Source organism: Egretta garzetta, unplaced genomic scaffold (genome assembly GCF_000687185.1).
Source record: "Egretta garzetta isolate BGI_Z169 unplaced genomic scaffold, ASM68718v1 scaffold78, whole genome shotgun sequence".
Lineage (NCBI taxonomy): Eukaryota > Metazoa > Chordata > Aves > Pelecaniformes > Ardeidae > Egretta > Egretta garzetta.
In genome coordinates this window covers 189,073-203,415 of record NW_009260593.1, presented here as the reverse complement: position 1 = coordinate 203,415, position 14,343 = coordinate 189,073, and positions in this window count along the sequence as shown.

Here is a 14,343-nt window from a genome sequence, read left to right as displayed (position 1 = left end):
TACCACGTTACCTTTGGGGTCAACTGCCTGTGTAGATTTCTGTGTTTCTAATATTTATGCATACTGCACAATTTAGGATCGTATCTCTTTTTTTTTTTTCCCCCCCTTTTTTTTTTCTTTTCTAACCTTGCTGTTCAAGATAAACTGTAGTGAAATAGGATAGCAGTTTGATTGCTGTAATCATACCTACCACGCTTAAACATTCTGAAGTGTTCTTCATCTCCTAATTTTTGGCTATCTGTAGCGTTTATGACCCACTTTGCTCGCTCTTGAGATCATAGCTTCTGAAACAGCGCCATAAGAGGTTGTCAGCAGCCTTTTAAACTGTGAACTCCTGTTTTTCAGCATCTCGATAATTTTCTTGCCTCTTCCTTTGGGGAAGAATAAGAGAGGAAGCCGCTTTGAAATCATGACTGCTCCCTGTTCTCTCCTGATGACTCTTATTAAAAGAGGTGCTAAAATTTTAAGGATGACGTTCAAAAAAACCCTAGAAAATTATTTGGCCCATTCCTTCTTCGGTTTAATGGGCACTAAGTACCAGTTGCCTTTGAAAAACCTAACCTAAACTATTAATTTTTTTTCTTTCCTCCTTTATTTGCCAAGTTAATTTATCAACAAATTTAATTAAACTGACCACAAAAGAACCCAGAAATACAAATACAAAAGGCATTGCATTTTTTGACAGATACGAACGTGCTAATTAGCCTTCAAATCAGCCGCGTTAAAGAATGAAGTCTTTAGTACACATCTTTATTGCTTTTTATTAAAAGTAAAGAATTAGAAAAATACCAAATGTCAAAGAATAGATGATAAAGCTTTCAGCATATTGAAACAATATTGGTAAATCTTACTGATATGCTGTTTATAAAAAAAGAAATACAGTGCTGAAATTATAATGAGAATCTGCATTGTCGAATCTCCCCCTAGTTGTGGAAGCCAGGCAATTTATACAATTTATACTATCTTCTAGAGCTACTTAAATTATTTCTTTCATGTTGTATGGTTTTGTGCTAGCATTTTTTTCCAAGTTCTGTTTTTTCAGGTCTGTTTTACCCTTGTTTCTTTTTTGAGTGCTGAGGATCATCTGAGTCCGACCCGTTAATTTTCACATGCTTTTCAATCAAGACCTTTGCAAAATGGCCAATTTCACAATGGCTTTAATGGAAAATATAAATTGATTCCTTTTTGATTTAGACCTCACCCCTACGCTTGGGTTTTTTTGTCCTCTCAGCTTTAAAACAAAAGAGGGTAGGTTTAGATTAGATATAGGGAAGAAAACCTTCATTATGAGGATGGTGAGGCACTGGCATAGGTTGCCCAGAGAAGTTGTGGATGCCTCATCCCTGGAAGTGTTCAAGGCCAGGTTGGACGGGGCTTTCAGCAACCTGGTCTGATGGAAGACGTCCCTGCCCATGGCAGGGCTTGGAACGATTTGATCTTCAAGGTCCCTTCCAACACAAACCATTGTATGATCCTATCTTACAATGTTTTCAATGATTTTTCTCAGTCTTTTCCTAGTACAAGCATGTACCTGGGACAACTTGTCTGCATCTAATTATTTTTAAACTGCACTGAAAATCATTGTTATTTCTAGCAAGGTACTTGCGGTTGGTATCCTGAAAATTAAAACATTCAGTGGGAAATCCTGTCTCTGCTGGAGTTAAGGAAATATTCCCATTGAGTGAGCATTTTTTCCTGTATATCTAGGCATTAATATAATCATAGAATCATAGAATCGCTTTGGTTGGAAAAGACCTTTAAGATCATCGAGTCCAACCGTTAACCTAACCCTGCCATCCCACCACTAAACCATATCCCTAAGCACCTCATCTATCCTTCTTTTAAATACCTCCAAGGATGGGGACTCTACCACCTCCCTGGGCAGCCCATTCCAGAACCTGACAACCCTTTCTGTGAAGAAGTTTTTCCTAATATCTAACCTAAACCTGCCCTGGCGCAGCTTCAAACCATTCCCCCTCGTCCTATCATCTGTTACCAGGGAGAAGAGGCCGACCCCCACCTCACTACAGCCTCCTTTCAGGTAGCTGTAGAGGGCGATCAGGTACCCTTCGCCTCAGTGGCTTCGTTGAAATGGCGGGGGGAGCGGGGGTTTATATTTCCCCCCCCTCTGGGGGGGCTGCTTTTGTACGTCAGGAGGGTCAGGCCGCCGTCACGCCTGACTCCGCCCCCGCTGAGTCAGAGCTGCCCGCTCGTCAGGAGCCCGCTCTTTCCCGCCCTGGGAGGGGGTTGGGGTCCCCTCTCTCTCCCTGTGCTTTTTCGCCTTCTGCCTCCGCGGTTTTTGCTGCGGTGTTGCCGCTTCAGAAAGGGTCCCTCTGCTCCAGAATCCTTCGCCTCAGTGGCTTCGAAATAATGAAATGTTAGATCCTGATTTCTCTCCAGCTCATCTTTAATAGAAATATTGATAAACTTTAACAGAAAGAGTAACTGTAGCTGTTACAGCTGATATTTTACAAACTGATAGTTTACTTTTTTCCAGGCAGATTCTCCTATATGGGACTTTTCTCCTGAGTCAGTCCAACTGAAGTGAAAGCAACAGTCCTGTTTAGTGATCTTATTTAAAGAATTGAGATGCCAAGTCCTTTTTCACTGGTGTCAGAGCCAATTTCTGCTGAGGCAGTAATAGCACCTGAAGCCAGGAGAGTTTTATAGGGCTCAGGTTTCCTTAAAAGCATTTCCTAGTGTTATTACTGTCTTTTATTATTGCATGCATTTAAAAAATATATTTTTCTGTAGTATCCAGCCACTTCAATATTTACCTAACTATTAAACTAACAGTATACAATATCTGAGCAAGTGACAATATGGTTTTGATGGATGAAGTGCATTTTTACTGCAGAAGAGGTGATTTCTACTTGCTTCACTTACAGGTGTTGACTGCCTGAAAGGAAGAATACACAGAATAAAAAGGCAGTGAAGAGGCTGTACAGATATGATTTTCCTTGGGAAGCCATTTGTTGCTCTTTTGGGCTGCGGGTGGAAGGAAGTGTTGCTCTTTTCAAGCATATAATCGAAAAGCATCCGGAAAAGTGAAGGTAAGGGACTCAAGAAAGGGTTTTTTCAAACGCTCATAGTGAATATGACAAATATTTCTGACTGCATCGTTGAGGCCTCATGTAAAAATGGAAACCCTACTTAATTTGTGTCATAGCTTTGCTCTCAGAGCGCTATTTCCAAAGGAGTCCTAATGCAGTAATGGGCAGGGCTGCTGATGGGAGTGACCCGTTTTACCTGCCGTGAGTTTTGAATGTAGCTTCTGTGTGTAATTTCTAAAAGCGTGGCTTTGCCTCGCTTCAGATGTGCCTCCCAGCTACAGCAGGTCTAACACACAATTACACTTCTGGGCTCAGAAGGGAGCTCAGTCTTTCTTCTCTGCCTTCACAGATGGAGTATTGGGTGGATTGGGGTATTAGAAAGTCTGGGTGGGTTTAGCATCCTTGAAAATGCCAGAAGCAGAGTAATTGTATGACTGGTACAGACTGCAAATGGGACTCTTTCGTCACTGCCCTCAGTGAATGAAATTATTTTTCTTCTACATTCAAATCTAATGCAGACTTTTTGATTTCACCGTAGACCATTTCACCTATGAGCTAAGCAGCAGCCTGTGTGGTAAGGTAGGCATAATTGGGGCAATTCATTCAAGTCCCCTTTAAAAGCAATGCATTATACATGCACAAATTTTAAAAGGGACAATGGTAAAGACACATCTTTAAAAAAATGCTTTTGTGGCGGATAAAACAAAATTATTTCTTCATGCTCCTGTGCAAAGTGGGTGGCTACAAAGCATGTGCATAGATTTCTGGAGATACAATACAAAGGGGAGGATAATAATAACCTTTTTCTGTCGCCGAAGAGTCTGCACAAAGATTCCATCAGCATTTTGCACAGTATGATAAAAAATGCATTAAATCCTCAACATCAATGGAGGTTCAAAGTGAAACAGAATCAAGCAGAATAAGGTAAGCGTAAAGAAAAAAAATAGCTAAATGATATTAAGGAATCCAAGATAACTGCAAAATTAACAACACAATAGCTTATAGAGTCTGCTTCTGCTAACAAAAGACAATCTTTACCACTTAGCATCTCCATTCAGTCTTGGAAAGAAAAGGTAATTACATTCTGGAATGAACAAAATAGTAAAAGCATGGTTTTACAATGATAATTTAAAATTTGAAGTTAAGATACTTGAACTCTGACCTCTCAATAAAGAGAGAGACTTCCTGTCTCTGCTGACACCGTGGTGGTGAGCTGATGCCAAAGGCAGCCTGAAGTCAAGAATAGGTCCCTGACTATATTTCTTGACTTAATATCGTCCTCACATCTACGACTTGACGGGTATTCCTGGGGGAGACATTTGCAGGCTGCCTGGATGCAGGCAGAGCCCTTTGGGGCGTGGTGGCACGCAGCATGGAGTGAGCCATCGGGATACGATACCTCTGTGCAATGGCACCACCGGCCAGAAAAGGCATGGAGGGATTTCCTGGAAAGCAGGATCCTTTCTGGAAAGGCTCCCCTAGCCCTTGCTGAAAATAAAATTCGGAAGGTTTTTGCAAGTGCTGTGGCAGGATGTAACCACAGAGTGGACGTCGCCTCTTGAACCCAGAGGTGGTCTGAAAGCTTTTTGCAGTAGGACAGTGAATTTGCAGTTTATCGTGAGCTTCTTCCACAGAGCAGAAGCTGATAGAGCTGGTCACGGGTTTTGGTGTGAAAGCTGAACGCAAACAAATGTGTGCAGATTGCACTGTCAGCTCTTAAGTCAGGGAAAGAAAACGGCCTGGGGGCCAGGCAGTGAAATGCAGGAAACACAACTCTTTTCGACAGGGCAGTCCATTAGCTTGCACAAAGGTCTCCCAAAGGGAGTATCGGGAGACTCCCATCCAGCAGCTCTGAAACTAAGCAAGAAAAATCCTTTATTAGCAATGGCTGGAGAGACAGCCCTAAGAGGTCTCCCCCATGACAGATATTCCCTGTATCAAACTCTCATCTGACCTGAGCAAACTCCTCCCGTTGACTAGAGGTCTGTCAATGCGCTTGCTGGGTAGTTAGCGCCGACGAGGCTGGCTTTGCTAAGACACCGTCCATCCGTAAGGGACAATAACCCCAGGCTTAAAGCACCCAGAAGTTGTACGCTACTCAGTGCCAAATGGAGGGTGGCTTAAGTTCTGCTTTTAGCTTAAAATTTTCACGAGCCTCTAAAATCTAAAACCCAAAGGCTTTGTGTTCAGCTACCGCTTCTCTGTGGGAACCATATTCTGGAGGCTTTTTCCCATGGAAGCCTCCTGCTTTCTCCTTCTAGTTGAAGCAAAGTGAAACAGAAATATTTTGGGGGTTGCTTTTTGTTATTTTGCCATTTACAGCTACACATTTGTCTTCAAAAGCAAAGGTCAGAGACTTGTATTAATTAGAAATACTTCAAACCCACGTATCTCTGAGCTCTTCAAAAGCCAGAATAATAAAGAACAGGTGAAAAGAATTGCAGAAAAGGAGGTTAGGGAAGATGAGAATTATTTTAATTTTTTTTTTTTTAGACTTGTTTCTATTATCTACATCCCTTACATACAGAGAAGTTTTAAATCAAGTAAATTAAACCTTAACACGGTTCGCCTTTGGACACAGTGCATAGGAAGAAACAACTCCTGAGGTCACCGAGCTATTGCAGCAGCCCAGCAAGAGCCAATGTAATTTTGTTTAAATTCAAAACGTGTTCTGGCAACACATGCCCACCTGCTAGCCCTCTGGCTAAGAGTCAGGTCTGCAAAAGTAACATAAAGATGCAGCTTCTAGCTTCTAGTGTGATTTTTTTTTTTTTTTTTTTTTTTTTTTTTTGCCCCTTCAGATGCCTCCAAGAGCTTTTCAGCTGCCTGAAATAAGTTCTCAAACAACACAAGAAAATAGCTAATTAATGCAAGGGGGGAGGGAGGCAGAGTAAATGAAGGAAGGAAAAAGCCAGTCAAAGGAAGGAGGAGGATAGAGAAAAGAAAAGCAGAAGGCAACGTGTTATCGCCAAGTATTTTTGGGGGAGGCTCCATTGCTCTTCATTTTGGTTTTGGAATATAGATGGGGGGATCGATGGGGGAAGCTCCTGGGGAAAAGCCTGGGGTAGGAGGAGGATGTTACTGAGTTGGGGGGTTGAAAGATGATGATACTGATTATTTTATCAACAAAGCCTTAGAAACATATTTAAATATTCATATTCATCACCTTCAGATGTTTTTGGCAGTTCTGTGGTGTTTGCGTCCTTCGTGGAAAAAAAGGCAAACCCACCATGCATTCCTGGGGATTGGTTCCTGTGCCAAAAAAAAAGAGGCAGTCTCCTTCATTTATCCTTGTTTTGTGCTTATGTGCTCATGTTACAACATGATGAATTAATCGCATCTTACAATGCTACAGGTTGACTGCATCAAATTGGATGAGTGTAAAATATTTCAGTGCAGTAATTACCATATGTTTCAAAAAGGCTTTTCTGTGTACGATATAGTACAGGTATATATGACCATAAGTAAAGAGAAAAAAGAAAATTAGTACATGATTTTTAAGAAGAAAAACTTACATGAGAAACAGAATAACAGTTCTGATCGGGCAGGTTTAGGCCGGATATTAGGAAAAATTCCTTCCCCAAAAGGGCTGTCAAGCACCAGAAGGGGGTCCCCAGGGAAGGGGTCGAGTCCCCATCCCTGGGGGGATTTAAAAGCCAGGCAGATAAGGTGCTTAGGGCCAGGGTTTAGTGGTGGGATGGCAGGGGCTATGGTTGGGCCTGATGATCTTAAAGGTCTTTTCCAACCTAAACAATTCAATGACTCTATCTATAACAAACAGAGAAAATATGGGACAAAAATATAGAGTCGAAAGTCAGCGTTGGGGGGAGTGGGAAGTGAGGGAGGCAGAGATAATGTAGCAAAGGCCTTACAAATGTTAACATATTAGATGTTGAAAATGGTACGTTGAACCAGGTGTATCTCCCTGAAGAAGGAAGTAAAAGCCTGGCAGGGTAGGTGTAAACACGCTTTATTAAGAACCTGAGCTGGGCTCAGTAAGATCCTACTGGCCACCACCTACCGCGATGGAAAGAGCTGCGTGCCAGTGGGAATTCAGTGCCTCAGAGGATGGTTGAAGTGATCAGAGTTTTGAGTTAAAACTCTGAATAATATCACTGTGGGACCTTGCAGCAGGCATTGGTATGCATATGAGTTCAGCCTTGCATGGACAGAAATAGGTGTGAAGGTGTCCTTGGTCCTCCAGCAGAGCAGCTGGGCAGGGAAGGAAGCTGAGCCGCGCGCCGAGAGGAGGAGGCAGACGCCGTAAGTTAGGTTTACAAGTGCAAATTGCACCCATAAAGAGAAATCTGTCTTTTTTAAGCGTTTGGATTGCACTTTGTGGTGGTGGAGAATAAAAACTAAGAAGGAATTCCAAAGAATCATTTTGACAAAATGAAAGTGTGTGAGCAAAGAGGGTGGTAGGATCCTAATTTTCACCTTAAATCATTTTAAAAATGAAATGCCAGTTATGAAAGTACAGAGGTGGGAGAGGTGGTTTGTAGGTTTTCTGTTTGTCTTGCATCTGAGTTGAAATTTCCCCCCCCCCCCCCCAGTTTGGACTACAGATGGATCTCATGGGATTTGCTTTCAAACATAAGGGAGATATTCAGGCTTTCAGATTTCATTACCACTTTCTTCATTATTGTGCCTTGAGGAGCTATAAATAACACATGGCTAATTTGTGAATATGGCATGTTCCAGGGGATGTGTGTATTTTAATCAGGGCACCTCCTGACATTTGGTAATTGCTTTACAGATTTGTTATATAATTTCATGATTATTAAGTTGCTAAGAGGGAAAAAAATCTAAATTTATGTGATCTAAAATCTGCCCTCATTGGACCCTTACAACAGCTGTGCTCCTTACAGGTCTAACAGAGGACAGATTTTAAGTCGACGAGTCCATAAACTGGCATCTTTTTTCTATTTCTTATAGTTTCAGTAATGTAATTAGTCATTACGTTATTCTTGACGTCTCCCTTCTAATGAAAATTTTTTATTTGTGCTCATGTCACTGTTGGCTTTTAAGATATGTGTAAATTTTGTCTGGTAAGAACTGTTTTTATGTTGGAAGGTGTATATTTGTTGCTGGGGTTTTTTTCTTGACCTGTTTGTAAGCACAAGTGTTGCAAGCGTTCAGATTGCGAGCAGTTGTCTTAGATACTTGGAAAATCTGTGCAAAGTCACCATCCCCCAAATCCATTTTATTTCTGGAGGGAAGGTAAATTATTTAAGCACTACATGTATAAACAAATTTCTTTTTATAGTTGGATCCTTTGAATGGAGATGGCTTAGTGCTAGAATGAGTTTTCCTCAGTCCTGGCTGGGAGGCAGCAGCACGGTCAGGTGTCTGCATAAGCTTGCTTTGTTTTGTGTTCGAGGACATGGGTTTAGGGAAGAAAAGGCTCAGTTTGTATCCTGTCTGTGTATTTCCCATAGCTGTACCTCACACAAAAAGGAGCGAGTTGTCTGGAGGGGACAGGATGAGCTGTGACCGTGGCAGCTGCTTGTTGGACCTTTCCCAGTCAGGGCTCACGGCCACAAACCAGCAGGTCGGAGCCAGCCCTTGAAATTTGTGTGCTTCGTCTGCCAGTGCCCGTCATCTCACCTGGCTGTCGCTCACGTCTCGACAGAGACATCCCTGAATTGTAGCCCCTTGGGGTTATCACCAGTAGTTTTCTTTATACCTACGCACTGGCATTTGGATTTCTGCATGCACGTCGTGCGCCATTGGCATATCTGCATTTGTTCTTTGAGAGCAAATAGACATTCAGTAACTGCCTTTACTTTCTTCAGCATTCCAAATCAGGTTTCTTTCCCAAAACAGTTCTGAGGAGATCTTTTGTGTAATCCTGCTCTCCTGCAGCTGGGGCAGCCAGCCCCTGGAAACGGGCTAGGTAGTGATTTCCAGGCTCCATATAAGAACACCCTGCCGAAAAGCGTAGGCATATGATGTGGATTAATAAGGACTATTATCTCCAATTTTTTTTATCATCAAAAGCACAGGCAAACTGAAAATGTATCATATTTTATATTGTAGCTATTGAGTATTCATATTCTCTTTTGCACAAAGACACACATACCTGTCTGGACTTCCAAAGCTATCCTACTGCTCTGGCTATACCCGTTGCCACACAATGTTTAGGGTAGCTTCTAATTAACTAATGTTTCAGCTATAGATTACTGTATTGTGGTGGTTCATTTATCTTCTTAGCCCACTGGATAAGGGCAATATGTGAAAACCAGCAGGTTCAGATGCCAGCATCTGCTAGTTAGCAGCTAAAGCAGGCAAGCAGTCCACAGCAAGAAGTTCATGCCATTAATTAGTATTTTTATCATTCATAAAATACACCCACCCCACCCCAGGCTATGATTTTTAGTATGCTTTTTGCTAATCTGAATTAGTTTAGAAATATTTCTGGTTAGCCCATGAACTGCCTGGAACTGCAATTCTGAGTGCTTCGATGCTTATGATATATTTTCCAAGTTATGCTACACCTAACTAATGCAATATTGCCATTTTGAGACTGACGCCAAGAAAAAAAAAAAAAGGTAAAAGTCCACTAAACCCCTTGTGATTTCTTCCTCGTTTTACTCTGGTTTTGTTGCAGCAAGTACCCCATCAGCAACAGCCTCATCACTGGGTACAAAGGTGCAATTTTTCTGCCCAGCCAAATGTCCCTGCGCACGCCTGTACCAGCTGCTCACAAGCGGCACGAGCTGCCCTGTCATCTTGCACGGAGCTTGCCCCATCATCTCACACGGTCCTTGCCCCGCCGTCTCGCGTGGAGCTCGCCCCACCATCTTGCATGGTGCATCCTGAGCCAGCGTTGCTGGTGGCCGGGGCTGGAGGACCATGAAAGGCTGCAGATGGGGCTCTTGCTGTCCCAACAGCTGATGATCGCAGCCACCTGTGGCATGTTTTGACATTAAAAAATGCCAAGCACCTGTGACAGATGGTAACATCTGTCACTTTGGCATGAATTGAGGCAGCTTGGGCTGTACGAGGCTGGCTCAGACCAGGCAAGCTACCAAAAGTCTTGCCTTCCCTTTCCAGAGGTTCACCTCTGCTGGCGTGTTGAAAACCTGCAGAGGCTGCAGGTGCTGTGGAGCTTGTATTTGCCTTCTGCAACTTGCTGCTTACATACTATGTTATTTTACATCAGTGTATCCCTCTGCTGCTGAGACAGGAGGAGTGATGAGGGTGCCTGAAATACTTGTGTTTGCCACCAGGACAAGGACACACCAGGGGCATGCTTAGGAACTGGAGTGAGTCCCCATGCAGTAACCTGAATGACTGCTCTGGCACCATGCAGTGTCGCCCAAGAAAACTCCCAATTGCTTTTGTGTTGCTTGATGCAGATCCTTGACTGTGGCTGGAGCCTGTGGCTTGGGGACAAATGGGAAAGGGACATTTCTGCAGGGTCTGATGGGGTAAGAGCTCCTGCTTTCCTGCTGGGCACCTGGCTCCATGTCAGCTTCTCCTGTTGAATGTTGGAGAACGCATTAGCCCTGTTTCTCAGTGGAAATCACTGCCCAGCACTTCCCCAGCCCCTACTCCATTGGACTCAAGTGTGGTACGGCCCTGCCAGCAGCCCTGGTAGTGCTTTATGTCAGGGCTCTTTATTATTATTATTTTTTTTTTTTTTGCTCTGTCTCTGTGCATCACCCGGGCTGCTTAAACAAATTACTTTTGAGGATTATAATCTTCCTTACATGAATTGCTTCACTGCAGTGTATCATAGACAACTCATTTAAGAAGCCGTAATAATTTCTTATTTGTAGGAAGCAACATGTCCTCCCTTTGTAAGCTGTGCTATTTGTGAGCTCAAGTCTCATATGGACTTCTTCCGATGAGACTCCGTGTGTCATGATCGAGAAGGATTGTGTACATGAGCATCATTTCAGGTAGGCCCGATGCATATGCACACTCATATGCACGCTTCTATTGAGATGAAAATGCACTGATTTCAGTAGAAATATTCAAGGATGGAACCCATAATTTGTCACCATTACCTCTGAAAGACTTGTCTTCCATGTGGCTGTACAGCCTGCCGCAATAGCTGCCTCATCGGATGGTTGGTAGGCAGATTGTGCGTGAGGCCATCAGCTCTCGCGGTCCTGGCACGTGGCTCTCGCTCCCGGAGGGTGCGTTTCCCCTGTGCCAGCCGGCACATTTATTTACCCCAGCTCCACGTGATGTGGATCTCGCCTCGAGGGGCTCTCATTCGGAAGATGCTTCATTTGTAGTGCAGACAGGCTTTTTTGATCATGTCGTGACATAGGGGCTCAGTTCCTACTCACAGTGTTGTGGGGTTTTTGGAGTCCAAAGAAATTTCATTAATAAATCAGTCTGACCTTTTCTTGAGAAAAAGGCAGCATTTCCTTATCAAAGGAAATATCGATAATATTGCTTTGCAAATAAGTTTTGTCGATTTTTGAGATCCTGGCCAGGCAATCACTGAGGGGTGACATTGTGCTGGCTTCGGCTATGCAATACCGTAACTAGCAATATTGCAGTTTTTTAGTGCCCATGGCCATAAAATAGAGACTTTCCCACCAAGTAGATTAAGGAACTTCTTTGATGCTTCCTTTCAAAGAATACCTCTTCCATGAGGTGAGCATTAACGAGACGGTAGTGTCACGTTTTCATGACAAGGTTGCTAACTGAACAGATCATTAGAGAGAAAAGGATCAAAGCCGTTTCTACACGTTACATTTCAGGTAGACGTGAGTGTGTCACCGACAAAAAAGCTAAAGCAGCAGACTTCACACGAGGGGACTATCGCTCCTCCTGTCTTTCTCTCCTTTGCAATTTCCTCTCAGTGAGTCACAAACTTCTTGAATTTTAAAGCTGTATTTTAAATATAACTCTGATAAGAGACTTAGGAATGTGACATCAGAAAAGATGTTGCCTTCATTACTGGTGGGCAAGACCTAAATACAGCGTTAAAGAATTAAGTGTTTAATTCTTACTGGCTTTCCAAGTCTCCTTGGTATGGAAATGCTGGATTTTTTTATTTTTTTTATTTTTAGTAAGGAAGAATTGCTCATCTAACAAAACACTGAATAAATTCACTAAGCACAGAAAAAATATTTCTAGCCAGTGCAGTAAAATAGAAAGTTTTTGAAATTATTTTGCAAAACGTTCTTAATGACACTGTAGTCCCAAGCACAAAATTACCATCAATTTAAATGGAAAAATAAGCTTATTTAGTGTGTTAACCTATAGTTCTTCTCTCCCCTGTGTCTACCGGCAGGACATTCAGTGCTTTCTTGCAGGGAAAGGGAACGCATAACCTAGAGCCTGATGGCATAGGGGGCTGATCCTCATCAGAGAACATTCTGCAGGCAAGAAAGGCCCTTACGTGACTTTAAAATGTCTGTTGAATTTGGTGGATTATCATTAATCACATCCATCTTTAAGCGCCGATCAACTCCATGTACATCTCAAAGAAGCGAGCAAGAGCTGCACTGAAGTTAAATGTTACCCAGTAGTACTGCAAGACATGTAGCCAAAGTCCTTCTCAAACTTTTTACAGATACTCCAACACATTTGAAGTGTTTGACAGAAAAGAATAGGCAAGGGCAACAATGATTGATCCGTGTTTTTAAGAAAAAAAATTGCAGCCATATTTCCACCGGGGGGTTCAGACGGACGTTGATATATTTATCGTGAAAGAGCCTGCGAGCGCCAGCCTTTGCATCACTAAAAATGTAGCCTGCTGCAAGAATTTACAGCTGTAATGTAAGATTCATAGCCACTCTCTTTATTTATTGGAAAAATCTCTTGCAGCTGAGTAAAGACATAAATATAAAATTAAATTATAAAAACTACTTTGAACTAGTGCTAAGGATACTCCTTAAACTTACGGGGCCAGGACAACATAAAACTAATGTTGAAACGCAATTGAGATGAACAGGTTTTATTTACTCATCTGTTATGCCCAACTTCACTTTACAGCTAATATGTAAAATCACAGATTATTTGAGAGCATTTGCTATATAAGCATAAGAGAAGGACTCAAGGACAGCGCGTTAGACAAAGATGCATCCATGAATTTCTGTCATCATGATTTATGGTTTTCATGTCACTGTAAAATTATTTTTATAGTTTATTTTACTAGCATATAGTGCGAGAGAACTTTATATGCTCTTGAAAAATAGCTTCATAAACCACAATAGTCTGTCACATGAATTCTTTGAGTACGTAGATACGGGTCTGAATGTCTATATTAGGTTAATATTATTTGTCCTTTTAGGTCACTGCAGACATTTTAACTGTCTGGGATACTTTAATATTCCTGTGAAGTGTCTGGGAAACTTTAATATTCCTGTGATGTGTTATGGACTGATGTGGGACTTGCTGCTTTCTCAGTCTTCCCATTTTTTCTGCTAGGACATCTCGCAGTGATCTGAAGTGTGAAACTAGGGAATGGAAATATCTTCTGGGGGCAATCTGAATTTTCCTGGAGCATGATATCCCTTGTAGCTGGAGAGAAAGCACTATAAAATAGATGATAGATGGGGACATTTGTTAGAAGAAAAAACAAAAGGGAGACATGGAGAGACAAGACTCACTGTGTGGCCAAGAGCCTGCTTGGTGGCTTCAAGATGAATCATAGAATAGTTTGGGTTGGAAGGGACTTTTAAAGGTCACCTAGTCCAACCCTCCGGCGGTGATCAGGGACACCTTCAGCTGGATCAGGTTGTTCAGAGCCCCGTCCAACCTAGCCTTGAATGTTTCCAGGGATGGGGCATCCGCCACCTCTCTGGGCAATCTGTGCCAGCGTTTCACCACCCTCATTGTAAAGAATTTCTTCCTTATCAGCCCCCTTTAAGTACTGAAAGGCCACAATAAAGTGTCCCTGGAGCCTTCTCTTCTCCAGGCTGGACAACCCTAACTCTCCCAGCCTGTCCTCACAGGAGAGGGGTTCTACTCCTCTGATCATTTTTGTGGCCTCCTCTGGACCCGCTCCAATAGTTCCATGTCTTTCATGGGCTGAGGACCCCAGAGCTGGACATAATGCTCCAGGTGGGGTCTCACCAGAGCGGAGCAGAGGGGCAGAATCCCCTCCCTTGATCTGCTGGCCATGAGACAGGGATATGGCCATGTCTCAGTAGGAGGATCTTTCATGGGCTGAGGACCCCAGAGCTGGACATAATGCTCCAGGTGGGGTCTCACCAGAGCGGAGCAGAGGGGCAGAATCCCCTCCCTTGATCTGCTGGCCATGAGACAGGGATATGGCCATGTCTCAGTAGGAGGAAAATGGAAGAGAGCGCGGCAGGGC